General features: G+C 42.0%; 1 long non-coding RNA gene across 1 annotated transcript; it reads left to right on the forward strand.

Annotated features, from left to right (window-relative positions):
- The first annotated feature begins 1055 nt into the window (after positions 1–1055).
- LOC120996976 lies at positions 1056–6268 on the forward strand. Its single transcript, XR_005778005.1, has 3 exons — positions 1056–1139; positions 3666–4024; positions 5849–6268. It is a non-coding gene; the product is annotated as an uncharacterized LOC120996976 (long non-coding RNA).
- Positions 6269–14099: the final 7831 nt, after the last annotated feature.

Raw genomic sequence — 14099 nt, forward strand, 5'->3', positions numbered from 1 at the left:
TCTGTCTCTCTCACTATGTCTCGGTCTCTCTCTCACTGTCTGTCTCTCTCTCACTGTCTGTCTCAGTCTCTCTCACTGTATGTCTCGGTCTCTCTCTCTCACTGTATGTCTCTGTCTCTCTCTCTCACTGTCTGTCTCGGTCTCTCTCTCTCTCACTGTCTGTCTCTCTCTCTCACTATGTCTCGGTCTCTCTCTCTCACTGTCTGTCTCTCTCACTATGTCTCGGTCTCTCTCTCTGTCTATCTCTCTCTCTCACTATGTCTCGGTCTCTCTCTCTCACTGTCTGTCTCTCTCTCACTGTCTGTCTCGGTCTCTCTCTCTCACTGTCTGTCTCGGTCTCTCTCTCTCACTGTATATCTCGGTCTCTCTCTCACTGTCTGTCTCTCTCACTGTCTGTCTCTCTCTCTCACTGTCTCTCTCTCTCTCACTATGTCTCGGTCTCTCTCTCTCTCTCACTGTCTGTCTCTCTCTCTCTCACTGTCTGTCTCTCTCACTATGTCTCGGTCTCTCTCTCTCACTGTCTGTCTCTCTCTCACTGTATGTCTCGGTCTCTCTCTCACTGTCTCTCTCTCTCTCACTGTCTCTCTCACTATGTCTCGGTCTCTCTCTCTCACTGTCTGTCTCTCTCACTATGTCTCGGTCTCTCTCTCTGTCTATCTCTCTCTCTCACTGTATGTCTCGGTCTCTCTCTATCACTGTCTGTCTCTCTCTCTCACTGTCTCTCTCTCTCTCTGTCTCTCTCTCTCACTGTATGTCTCGGTCTCTCTCTATCACTGTCTGTCTCTCTCTCTCACTGTCTCTCTCTCTCTTTCTGCTGTGTCTCCCCGTGTTTCTATCACGTTGCCGCTGTTCTGTGCAAATCTGCTGCCCATACAAATCTGCTGCCCGCGTCACTTCCTGTCTGTACGTGCGGTGTTCTGTGCAAATCTGCTGCCCATACAAATCTGCTGCCCGCGTCACTTCCTGTCTGTACGTGCGGCTTCTTAGGTAGGTGTGTTCTAAATCCTGTAATCTTATTGGCTATATGGAGGGCTTGTCTCAGGGCAGCTGATCTTAACAGCTGCTTTCGGTGAACGCGCGGGCAGCAGATTTGCACAGCGCAGGGCTGTGTGAACGCGCAGGGGCAGCAGATTCGCATGGTAAGCACAGTGTATGTTATTTGTGCTTAAACCTATATAGGGCACAGTTGGCAGACTCGGAGGGGGCATCTTTTATTGGGGGACAGTGGGCAGACTTGGATTGGGCATCGGACACTTAAAGGGGGCCTCCGATGCATCATGTAAACCTATATAGGGGACAGTTGGCAGATTCGGAGGTGGCATCTTTTATTGGTGGACAGTGGGCAGACTTGGATTGGGCATCGGACACTTAAAGGGGGCCTCCGATGCATCATGTAATCCTATATAGGGGACAGTTGGCAGACTTGGAGGTGGCATCTTTTATTGGAGGACAGTGGGCAGACTTGGACTGGGCATCGGACACTTAAAGCAGGCCTCCGATTCTTCATATATTCAAAGCAGGGCAGCAGATTTGCACGGTAGCCTCAATGTATTTTATCTGTGCTGAAACCTATATAGGGGACAGTTGGCAGACTTGGAGGTGGCATCTTTTATTGGGGGACAGTGTGCAGACTTGGATTGGGCATCGGACACTTAAAGCAGGCCTCCGATTCTTCATATATTCAAAGCAGGGCAGCAGATTTGCACGGTAGCCTCAATGTATTTTATCTGTGCTAAAACCTATATAGGGGACAGTTGGCAGACTTGGAGGTGGCATCTTTTATTGGGGGACAGTGGGCAGACTTGGATTGGGCATCGGACACTTAAAGCAGGCCTCCGATGCATCATATATTCAAAGCAGGGCAGCAGATTTGCACGGTAGCCTCAATGTATTTTATCTGTGCTAAAACCTATATAGGGGACAGTTGGCAGACTTGGAGGTGGCATCTTTTATTGGGGGACAGTGTGCAGACTTGGATTGGGCATCGGACACTTAAAGCAGGCCTCCAATTCTTCATATATTCAAAGCAGGGCAGCAGATTTGCACGGTAGCCTCAATGTATTTTATCTGTGCTAAAACCTATATAGGGGACAGTTGGCAGATTCGGAGGTGGCATCTTTTATTGGTGGACAGTGGGCAGACTTGGATTGGGCATCGGACACTTAAAGGGGGCCTCCGATGCATCATGTAATCCTATATAGGGGACAGTTGGCAGACTTGGAGGTGGCATCTTTTATTGGGGGACAGTGGGCAGACTTGGATGGGGGCATCGGACACTTAAAGCAGGCCTCTGATGCATCATGTATTCAAAGCAGGGCAGCAGATTTGCACGGTAGCCTCAGTGTATTTTATCTGTGCTAAAACCTATATAGGGGACAGTTGGCAGACTTGGAGGTGGCATCTTTTATTGGGGGACAGTGTGCAGACTTGGATTGGGCATCGGACACTTAAAGCAGGCCTCCAATTCTTCATATATTCAAAGCAGGGCAGCAGATTTGCACGGTAGCCTCAATGTATTTTATCTGTGCTGAAACCTATATAGGGGACAGTTGGCAGACTTGGAGGTGGCATCTTTTATTGGGGGACAGTGGGCAGACTTGGATTGGGCATCGGACACTTAAAGCAGGCCTCCGATGCATCATGTATTCAAAGCAGGGCAGCAGATTTGCACGGTAGCCTCAATGTATTTTATCTGTGCTAAAACCTATATAGGGGACAGTTGGCAGACTTGGAGGTGGCATCTTTTATTGGGGGACAGTGGGCAGACTTGGATTGGGCATCGGACACTTAAAGGGGGCCTCCGATGCATCATGTAAACCTATATAGGGGACAGTTGGCAGACTTGGAGGTGGCATCTTTTATTGGGGGACAGTGGGCAGACTTGGATGGGGGCATCGGACACTTAAAGCAGGCCTCTGATGCATCATGTATTCAAAGCAGGGCAGCAGATTTGCACGGTAGCCTCAGTGTATTTTATCTGTGCTAAAACCTATATAGGGGACAGTTGGCAGACTTGGAGGTGGCATCTTTTATTGGGGGACAGTGTGCAGACTTGGATTGGGCATCGGACACTTAAAGGGGGCCTCCGATGCATCATGTAAACCTATATAGGGGACAGTTGGCAGACTTGGAGGTGGCATCTTTTATTGGGGGACAGTGGGCAGACTTGGATGGGGGCATCGGACACTTAAAGCAGGCCTCTGATGCATCATGTATTCAAAGCAGGGCAGCAGATTTGCACGGTAGCCTCAGTGTATTTTATCTGTGCTAAAACCTATATAGGGGACAGTTGGCAGACTTGGAGGTGGCATCTTTTATTGGGGGACAGTGTGCAGACTTGGATTGGGCATCGGACACTTAAAGCAGGCCTCCAATTCTTCATATATTCAAAGCAGGGCAGCAGATTTGCACGGTAGCAATATATTGGGGGGTGTCTGCGCAGTATATGGGGGGGGTGTCTGCACAGTATATTTTCTGGGGGTCTACGCAGTATATTGGGGGTTGTCTGTGCTATATATTGGGGTGGTCTGTGAAGTATATTGGGGTCGCCTGTGCGTTAGATGTTTGGGGGCAGTGTATTATATTTGGGGGAGCTGTGCAGCACGTGTGGCCTGTGTGTAAGATGTGTACAACCCTAGTTTCACCAAAAAATATTTTTTTCCTAGATCTCCTCTGCCATGGCATGCTTTTTGCTACGAAACTGCAGCCATCTCGTCACTCATTGGAGAAGGATGAGAAGCTGCCCCCCAGCCAGAGGGACACATCTGCCACCAAATCCGTCGCTCACTGGATTCTGTCATCTCCGTCTCTGTGTCTCCCACAATCCGTGTGTCTGTCTGCTGTATATGTGGACCGTCTGCTGCACTGCGTCTGTTCTGCCATTTACTCTAACCTGTTTTTTTTTGTGTGTCCCAACTCTGACCAGCATGTTCTCCTATGGAACACGAAGTACCTGAAGTGGATTGAAGAAGCCCATGTTTGAGGCCCGCGCCCCCGGCTGGAGCAGTGAAGGGGCATCTGACAGGTGACAAGCTGCTCCTGTTTGCACCGCTACTTCAGCATTGTGTACGGTGATCACCGCGAGGTCAGAGGTCGGCAACCATAGGCCGTCCACATGCTGTGAATTACATCTCCCATCATGCTGGCAAATCATAATGAGAGGTGTAGTCCAAAACATCTGGAATACCAAATGTGTATGAATGAAAAGCATGGTGTGTGTGACTGGTCAGTAACAAGGGTTGGAGCCTTGACGTGGCGTTACTGCTCACATGTGTGTCCATGTGCCAATTCAACCAATGTGAGTGACTGTAATACTGATGAGGTAACTAAATACTGTGACGATGGAGAATTAAACGACCGTATCTCCTACACACTGCTTACACCGTGACTGTATCTCCTACACACTGCTTACACCGTGACTGTATCTCCTACACACTGCTTACACCGTGACTGTATCTCCTACACACCGCTTACAGCGTAGCAAAAGACAAAGAGGGAGCAGTGGCCAAAAGCAGAACAGCACAAGGAGTGGTGACCAGCTTATATTCTCAGGGTCACTACGGCCAGCATCACCCGATTGACACAATCGCTACTAATTTGGACATAGTGGGATCGCAAAGGGGGGGAGGGGGTGGTTCACATTCACAGGCTACTGCCTGTGCCTGCTTGGCTGACCGCAACTTTGAAGATTACTTAAATAAAAACAGGAGTCATCTTATTCCACAACTGTATTTTATTAATAGATATTGTATTGATTAATATTTAAATCATAAATAATATTGTTTTCAACAGGACACGTACAATACATCACAATGTCATAAGTATTAGCTAAAAATACACCCTTTCACCATGTGTTGTTGTGCTCTGGGGGGGGGGGGGTTAAAAAAAATTTGTTTCATTTATTCTTTTCCTTTAAAATACTGTTAGCAATCAGGTGATTTGTATACTGTTAATACGTTAAGATATTAACAGTTCTGTTGTATTCAGATGACACCAAATAATGACAGCTTGGCTGGCACAATTTGATATGTCCATATTTGTTTAAAAATTAGATTAGTAGATTAAATTATATAAAAAAAATAATAGTACCAAATTATTTTTTTACAGTTTTTAACTATAACTCATATAGAAACAAAAACAAGGAAAAGGTTACTCGGCAACCGTTCAACACAATGGGGAGTCCTGTTTTCCAACTGTTCTAAAAAGCAGATTCTCAAATTCGATGGACTGTGTTCACAATTGTACAACAGGTGTCAAACATTTCCCGTTTGCATCCAACAACAGTCTGTGTGGCATCATCCTACAAGCGGATGTTTAAAATACGCTTCTTTCAGCCCGGTCATGGAACACCTCTAGTGGCCACTCATCAGATGGTCACTATAGGTGCTTCCTAGTGCAGTGTTGCACAACGTGGAGGGCATGATTGCATGCTAGGGTGTGGAAAGGCGGGATCCAGGGGGCCCAAGTAAATTCTTGCCCAGGGTCCAATCAATATTAAAGATGGCCCTGAGTGTATGACATGTGCTGGGCTACATACTACAGTGTATGACATGTGCTAGGCTACATACTTATTATTAGATTAGTATATTGTGATAACTAGGGTATAGTATTAATCTTTTTATATATGACCATTTAAGATGTATCCCTTCTTCAAAGTAGTCACCTGGAGGACACTGGTTGTCTCTGTTGAGCAAAAATGTAAAAAATTTGAGGTTAGTTTACAAACCTACAACAATATTAGAGAGACATTGACAATTACTATAGTATCACAAAATTTAAAAAAAAATTAAATTTTTGTTTGCTAAATGGGAATCCAAGTGAAAGTATCTTACATGGAGCTCTTCCTTAGTCTTCCTCCTCCGTCGCAGGACACAGCGTTAGCCTCAGTCGATCCAACAAAGAAAAAGGTAAGATTGTTAGCTTGAATAGTTACCTGTTGAAGACTGAAAGTGCACGTAAGGTAGTCTAAACTCTACCGTTTTGTTCTTAGACAAGTATCTTACATGGAGCTCTTCCTTAGTCTTCCTCCTCCTCCGTCGCAGGACACAGCGTTAGCCTCAGTCGATCCAACAAAGAAAAAGGTAAGATTGTTAGCTTGAATAGTTACCTGTTGAAGACTGAAAGTGCACGTAAGGTAGTCTAAACTCTACCGTTTTGTTCTTAGACAAGTATCTTACATGGAGCTCTTCCTTAGTCTTCCTCCTCCTCCGTCGCAGGACACAGCGTTAGCCTCAGTCGATCCAACAAAGAAAAAGGTAAGATTGTTAGCTTGAATAGTTACCCGTTGAAGACTGAAAGTGCACGTAAGGTAGTCTAAACTCTACCGCTTTGTTCTTAGACAAGTATCTTACATGGAGCTCTTCCTTAGTCTTCCTCCTCAGTCGCAGGACACAGCGTTAGCCTCAGTCGATCCAACAAAGAAAAAGGTAAGATTGTTAGCTTGAATAGTTACCTGTTGAAGACTGAAAGTGCACGTAAGGTAGTCTAAACTCTACCGTTTTGTTCTTAGACAAGTATCTTACATGGAGCTCTTCCTTAGTCTTCCTCCTCCTCCGTCGCAGGACACAGCGTTAGCCTCAGTCGATCCAACAAAGAAAAAGGTAAGATTGTTAGCTTGAATAGTTACCCGTTGAAGACTGAAAGTGCACGTAAGGTAGTCTAAACTCTACCGCTTTGTTCTTAGACAAGTATCTTACATGGAGCTCTTCCTTAGTCTTCCTCCTCAGTCGCAGGACACAGCGTTAGCCTCAGTCGATCCAACAAAGAAAAAGGTAAGATTGTTAGCTTGAATAGTTACCTGTTGAAGACTGAAAGTGCACGTAAGGTAGTCTAAACTCTACCGTTTTGTTCTTAGACAAGTATCTTACATGGAGCTCTTCCTTAGTCTTCCTCCTCCTCCGTCGCAGGACACAGCGTTAGCCTCAGTCGATCCAACAAAGAAAAAGGTAAGATTGTTAGCTTGAATAGTTACCTGTTGAAGACTGAAAGTGCACGTAAGGTAGTCTAAACTCTACCGTTTTGTTCTTAGACAAGTATCTTACATGGAGCTCTTCCTTAGTCTTCCTCCTCCTCCGTCGCAGGACACAGCGTTAGCCTCAGTCGATCCAACAAAGAAAAAGGTAAGATTGTTAGCTTGAATAGTTACCCGTTGAAGACTGAAAGTGCACGTAAGGTAGTCTAAACTCTACCGCTTTGTTCTTAGACAAGTATCTTACATGGAGCTCTTCCTTAGTCTTCCTCCTCAGTCGCAGGACACAGCGTTAGCCTCAGTCGATCCAACAAAGAAAAAGGTAAGATTGTTAGCTTGAATAGTTACCTGTTGAAGACTGAAAGTGCACGTAAGGTAGTCTAAACTCTACCGATTTGTTTTTAGAAAATGATCTGGAGCTCTTCATTAGTCTTCCTCCTCCGTCGCAGGACACAGCAGTTGTGCAATCAGCATGCTAAAAGATAATGTTAGAGAGAAAATTTTTCCAAATGAGAAAATGACAAACCTCAATTAACTGTAATTATTAGATTGATCAGATATTTCAAGGGAAGGAGTTTATTGCTATATATATTTATGAGAACAAGTAAAGGGTCATACCTAGATGTTATTATGTCTGTATGTCTTGTGGATTATTTTAAGAATAAATTTACAGTTGGATGTTATTATATGTGCACATTTTGTATGAATGTAATTATCTAGATTAACCATTTGGAGATAGTTAGATATACCGGACCTTTGTACTGTAGTAGGGCACATGCTATTTCCATTCTTGCATCCCTTATATGTTCCTCCGTGGTCTTGACTTCCCAGATGGTCCTTGTTTGTAGGAATTCCTTGGCGAACTTCAAAAAAATAAAAATAAAATTTTTTAAAAACATTTCTGATTTTGAACGACAGTGACATGATTCTTTGCATAGAATTTAAGTTGGTTATAAATAAATTTACCAGCAGAACTAAAACGCCACAGCTACTCGAATCTTGCTGGTTGTTGTGATACTGGATCCAGGTCTTCCACTCTGCGGCTTGTTCTTCTGGCTTGTACTTGCTCAAGAATAGACTGTCAATCAAGCATAAAACATTTTTTTTGATAATGGCTTTAAATGTATACTACAACATACATGTTTTGCCTAGTCTCTTGGACAGCGTTAAGTCTTAATGGAAACAACCGTACTTCCAGTTCTTCTGAATTTTGTCAAGATAGCAGGTTTCGTTACCCTGGGGATCCATCACCACAAGCACTTTCTCGGACATGATCACCACCTAATAAAAATAATAAGAGCTAAGTAGAGTGAAGATATTACAAACATATCTATTTAAATAAAAAAAAAAACAATTAAAGCACTGAATTCAATAACAACCCAAATACACATTATTAGGGCATCCATGGAAAACATTTAACGAAATTCGTTCAATGATATTTTATAGACTAAGAACAATGTGGATAATGGCTTTATTTAAGACAATGAAAGTTATACCTACTTGTAGCTGTAATAGAGTATAAATAAAATTTATACATGGTAGCATTGAGATTGTACTTCTACATATTGAAATATACACCGTAATTACATTAAACTTTAATACATGATTAAATAAGTAGAACATAAACAATGATTTGACCAATATATACCATCAAAATCCAGTGGGCTCCAACATTAATAGGGCATATCCATATATCTTCATCTGGAAACTTGACCTGAAAGAAGGTTAGGAAACATTGCCTTATCAAATGTATGTATAAATCATAAACTTAATTTTAAAAAAAAGGATTTTTATTATAGAATTATATATTATAAATACAAATTTAAACAGTAACCAACCTTTCCAAGTGTTTCTATTTTTCCGTAAAACAACACCGAGGACAAAACAGCATCAAACTGGCGCACAGGTTCCTATTGAAATGCAATAAAAGTTAGCAAGTAATCTAACTAAAGCAAAGGACATAAAAAATGAAGTAATGTACGTAACACTTGCCTCATGCTTCGCTATCAGATGATGGATATAGGCGTCAATAACCTGCATCATACAATATAAAATCGATTACACATATACACATCAGTTAATCATACTTGTCAATATTATGTATTTTTTTTACCTCGTCCACCAGCCAGTTATTGCCATGTAGTGTACAAAAGGATGAACTATACAGCTTGTATGGTCCAACAACTGCTTGCACAGAGCCGTCGTCTTCAGCTTTCCACAGCATATGAACTAAAATAGAAAAAAAAAAATTATTTGAAACTCCTGGTCGGTAATAGCAATCTGGGACCAATACCTAATACTGGTTGAGTCTGCCCAATCCTAAAATTTACTTAAGGTTAAGAAATCTAAAATTTTGAGTTCAGTCCTACAAATATTAACCACCTACCATGAATTTTACTTAATCACTGTAAATAAAAACTTTTGTAGTGCTGCTGTTATGCAAAGGGTGAAAAACTCAACCAGTATTGGGTCAAATAAAAAAACCAGAACATGTATTGTTCAAATTCATACTGATTTTATTTAATGTAATGCCAAACGGTGGCAAATACTGAAAGCCTAAATATTAAAGGGCAGAAATAGCTAAAGAGTTAAAGGCCAAACCAACAGGGCACGGCCAAACAGAAGACCAACGTGGTCAAACAAACTTTTTTACAACCAGTATATGCTACCTCGTTCTTCTATGCTGGGTTCCACATTGATTGATACTGAGGGCTTTAAAATAAATGTCAAAATCAATATTCATTGCTTACTGTTAACATATTATAATTTCAATTGCACATAGTAGAATATTACAATTGCCACGTAATTTACTGTGGATGGTACCAGTACATGTCAGACACTCCCAACTCGTTACTTTAAATGACATGTTCCGGCCGATTATTATTGTGTCTCTGATCTCGTGAATACGTGACCTGTTGTATCCCTTGTTCCCTGTTCCACTCACTGGTTACCTTCACTCCTGTATTGGTTAAGTAAGATTTCGCCTACACTTATGACATTAATACATAATGTGTAAAGTACCTTTATTCTTAATCCCCTTTTCAATTGTACACATAAAATATCTATGAAAATCAGATGTATTATAGATACATATGTAACTATGAACTTATTTGTCTGTACCAATTTCAACTCAATGTTGACATACCTGTAAAGTGCTTTCCTTGTCTGTTCCTATCCAGTTGATGACAGAGGTCCGTTGTGGTCCTGGGGACAGGTGGGTGCTGTCTTCCTGAGCCATGGTCACATCTTTTTCCGACTTCTTGACTGTGATCCTCTCACTTCTTCTGAATGGCTTTATGTGGTCAACGTTGATCTTCTTCTTTAACGTAACGCCATTGGAATTCGCAAGTTTCACCACCTTGCCGCACAGCTCCTTGATAACATAAGGACCAGAGAAATCAGGCTCCATCTGTCCACCTTTCCTACCACTCTTTCTCATATTATATAGGAGGACCTCATTGCCGATACTATACACCACATCTTTGTATTTCTTCAGCACTTTCTTGGCATGCTTCGTCTTCTGTATTTCCTGGGCTTTATCAATGTGTTCCTTGGTGCTTTCCTTGATCTTCTCCATCGATGATGTCTTTTCCTCAACGAAGGCAGTGTACGTTTTCTCATCCGGAAGAATGATGCTCGAAAGCTGTGTAGAATATACAAAATAAAAGGCAAAAATTTATTTTAAATTACATTGTCTATATAAAACTTTGTCCATATGTATATAATATTAAAGTTACTTTACAAATTCACCATAAAAAAAAAAATAAAAAAAAAAAAAAAATTCACCGGAAGTTCAACTGGAACCTCGGAGGGGAATACAGCCTCTCTCCCGTACATCAAACGAAATGGCGAGTACTTGGTGGTGGTTTGGACCTTCGATCTGATGGAGAATAAGGTAGCGTCCAAAAACACGTCCCAGTTGTTCTGCTTCTCATTTACCAGCTTCGTCAGGGCTCTAAAAAGAATGGCATAACAAAAAACATTACCTTTGATATTGTAATTAACGAACGATTGCCAGATAATATCAGATTACTATACAATAATTTGCCAAGCATCTGGTACAATAGGACATATGAAATTGTGTTGGACGGTGATTTAAAAAAAATAAAATAAATTCTTATAGTGAAAATACAATGCTTCTTTGAAAAAAAATAAGTGATTCTTTCTAACTTTTAAATAGTTCAAAATTAATTTTGAAGGAGTTGGGGCATTAAAACAGTAAGAGATGGCCTAGGTTTAGGAAAAGGAAATAATAAAATGAACTATTTCAAATGTGCCAGAATGGATCTATTAAATTTATTTTTTATATTTTAAGAGCAATTATGTTCTTAATATGTGATTGACCGAGAGCATACTACTTATTTTGAACACTTGCCTTTTGATATTATGATTGGTCTTTTCATCCAATCCGTTCGTCTGTGGGTGGTACGCCGCTGTCACACTTCTTTCGATACCCAAAATGGAACACAGTTGGCTGTTCAGCTTTAACAAAAAATAAAAAAAAAATTTTTACAGTGCCATTATCATAGCAAACAGCTTACATGTTAACTAACCGATTTAACATACAAGAGCACAGGGGAAATACACATACTTGGTTCACAAACTCTCTACCCTGGTCCGAAAGGATTCTCTTGGGACAACCATGTCGATATACCATGGAGCAGATATGGCGTCCGACCTCCGCAGCAGTCTTTGTTCTCAATGGGAATGCCTCCACCCATTTGGAGAAATAATCCGTAGCCGTCAAGATGTATTGGAAGCCATCAACCGTCTTAGGAAGAGGACCAGTTAGGTCGATCCCGACAAGCTCCCAGACAGCAGATACCTATTGGGAATAGAATATGTTATTTATAATTTTTGGACTTACATTTTGTAACACCAAGGGTATATTTAATTTTAGACAAGATATTTACCTTTATACACTGTAACGGCTGTGGAGCAGCGATTGGTTTTCCAGACTTCTGGCATTGAGGGCATTCCTGGATCTAATGAAAATGGCATGTTATTGGTGTACACCTTTCCTCCTAATACCAAATACGGATTAGAATGGTTTCTTACCCATCTAGTAATATCAACATGCATTCCATGCCAGAAGAATCGCGATCCGATGGCCGATCGTGTTCGGTTGATCCCGGAATGTCCTCCAATGGGCGACGCGTGAAATTCCACGAAGATTCTACAGGCCTCTTCCTCGTTTTTCACAAATCTTCGGTTTTCTAAGAACAACTCTCCATCTTACAAGAAAAATTTAAATATTAGAGCTTTATTTAGTGAAAAATTGTATGTGCACAGATAATCAGAAGGAGTGTCTTTGTAATACTAACCCTTTAAGGCAAATTTTGATGCGGTACGTCGTAGTGCCTGCCTCTGTATCTTCTTAGACTCAGACGGGTACTCTCCAAAGCTGATGAAATTGAAGACTTCCTTGTAGATTTTCTCCATATCTTTAAAAAGAAAACACAATGCTCATTGTCCTTTGGTCAGAAGACCAAAAAAACATAATAACTCTTCCTGCAATCCATCACCTTTTTACATCGGTAAGGGCTCTTTCACACTTGCGTTGTCCGGATCCGGCGTGTACTCTATTTGCCGGAATTACACGCCGGATCCTGAAAAACGCAAGTGAACTGAAAGCATTTGAAGACGGAGCCGTCTTCAAAATGCGTTCAGTGTTACTATGGCACCCAGGACGCTATTAAAGTCCTGGTTGCCATAGTAGTAGTGGGGAGCAGTATAGTTTCAGTCCGTGCGGCTCCCGGGGCGCTCCAGAATGACGTCAGAGCGCCCCATGCGCATGGATGACGTGTACATGCGATCACGTCATTCATGAGCGTGGGGCGCCCTGACGTCACTCTGGAGCGCCCGGGGAGCCGCACGGATGGTAAGTATACTGCTCCCCCGCTCCACTACACTTTACCATGGCTGCCAGGACTTTAGCGTCTTGGTAACCATTCAGAAAAAGCTAAACGTCGGATCCGGCAATGCGCCGAAACGACGTTTAGCTTAAGGCCGGATCCGGATTAATGCCTTTCAATGGGCATTAATTCCGGATCAGGCCTTGCGGCAAGTGTTCATGATTTTTGGCCGGAGCAAAAAGCGCAGCATGCTGCGGTATTTTCTCCGGCCAAAAAACGTTCCGGTCCTGAACTGAAGACATCCTGATGCATCCTGAACGGATTTCTCTCCATTCAGAATGCATTGGGATAAAACTGATCAGGATTCTTCTGGCATAGAGCCCCGAACAACGGAACTCTATGCCGGAATAAAAGAACGCAAGTGTGAAAGAGCCCCAAGTACTAAATAACTATCCTTTTCACTATACTAAAACTGTCTTATAACAAGGAAATTGACCAAACTATACTTTAACCTGGAGTGAATGTTGTAAGATAGGTTTATACTCACTGCTCATGATGAAATCAAAAACTTTTAGACAGATGAATCAACGACAAATCCTTTATTAGAAAAAAAAGAAAATATTTTAAAATCTAACAATGTAAAAAATAATGTATTGTAATAACTCACGGTTTAGACGTATGAAATCCCCAGACAAGGATCAAGGAATTCTGAGCAAATTACATTTGGAGCCTATAACGATTCAATATTATTAGTTGATTGAAAAATTTACTTAACTGTATTGGGAATACTCACCAACACAGAATCTAAACAAACAGGACACTGCTATGGCAAATTACTGAATAAGATACCAAGCCTGTGAATAAAGAATAAAGAAACACGGCACATGTCACAGATGTTTTTATGTACTACATAATATTATTATTCGGCAGTGAAGGAGTCTCTACTATATATATATATAAACACACACACACACACACACACACACACACCACACCGGTACGCAAACAAGAAACCTTTAACACATTGTACAATACAATCCTTTGTTTAGGAGGATAAACAAACTTTAGCGCTAAAGGACGAGCGTTATCGTCCTGTAGTCGTTCCTTCCCCCCGCGTGTGAGGTCCACCAATCTGCGGCTGTTACTGACAACCGGATCCCTGCTGCATCTCGCAATGCGCATGCGCAGTGTCGGCATCATGTTCATTCCCTGTACTGGCATCAGCACAGGGAACGAACTACGCATGCGCTAGCTCGCGCATCGCGAGATTTCGGCGC

This window comes from Bufo bufo, chromosome 4, assembly GCF_905171765.1.
Source record: "Bufo bufo chromosome 4, aBufBuf1.1, whole genome shotgun sequence".
Lineage (NCBI taxonomy): Eukaryota > Metazoa > Chordata > Amphibia > Anura > Bufonidae > Bufo > Bufo bufo.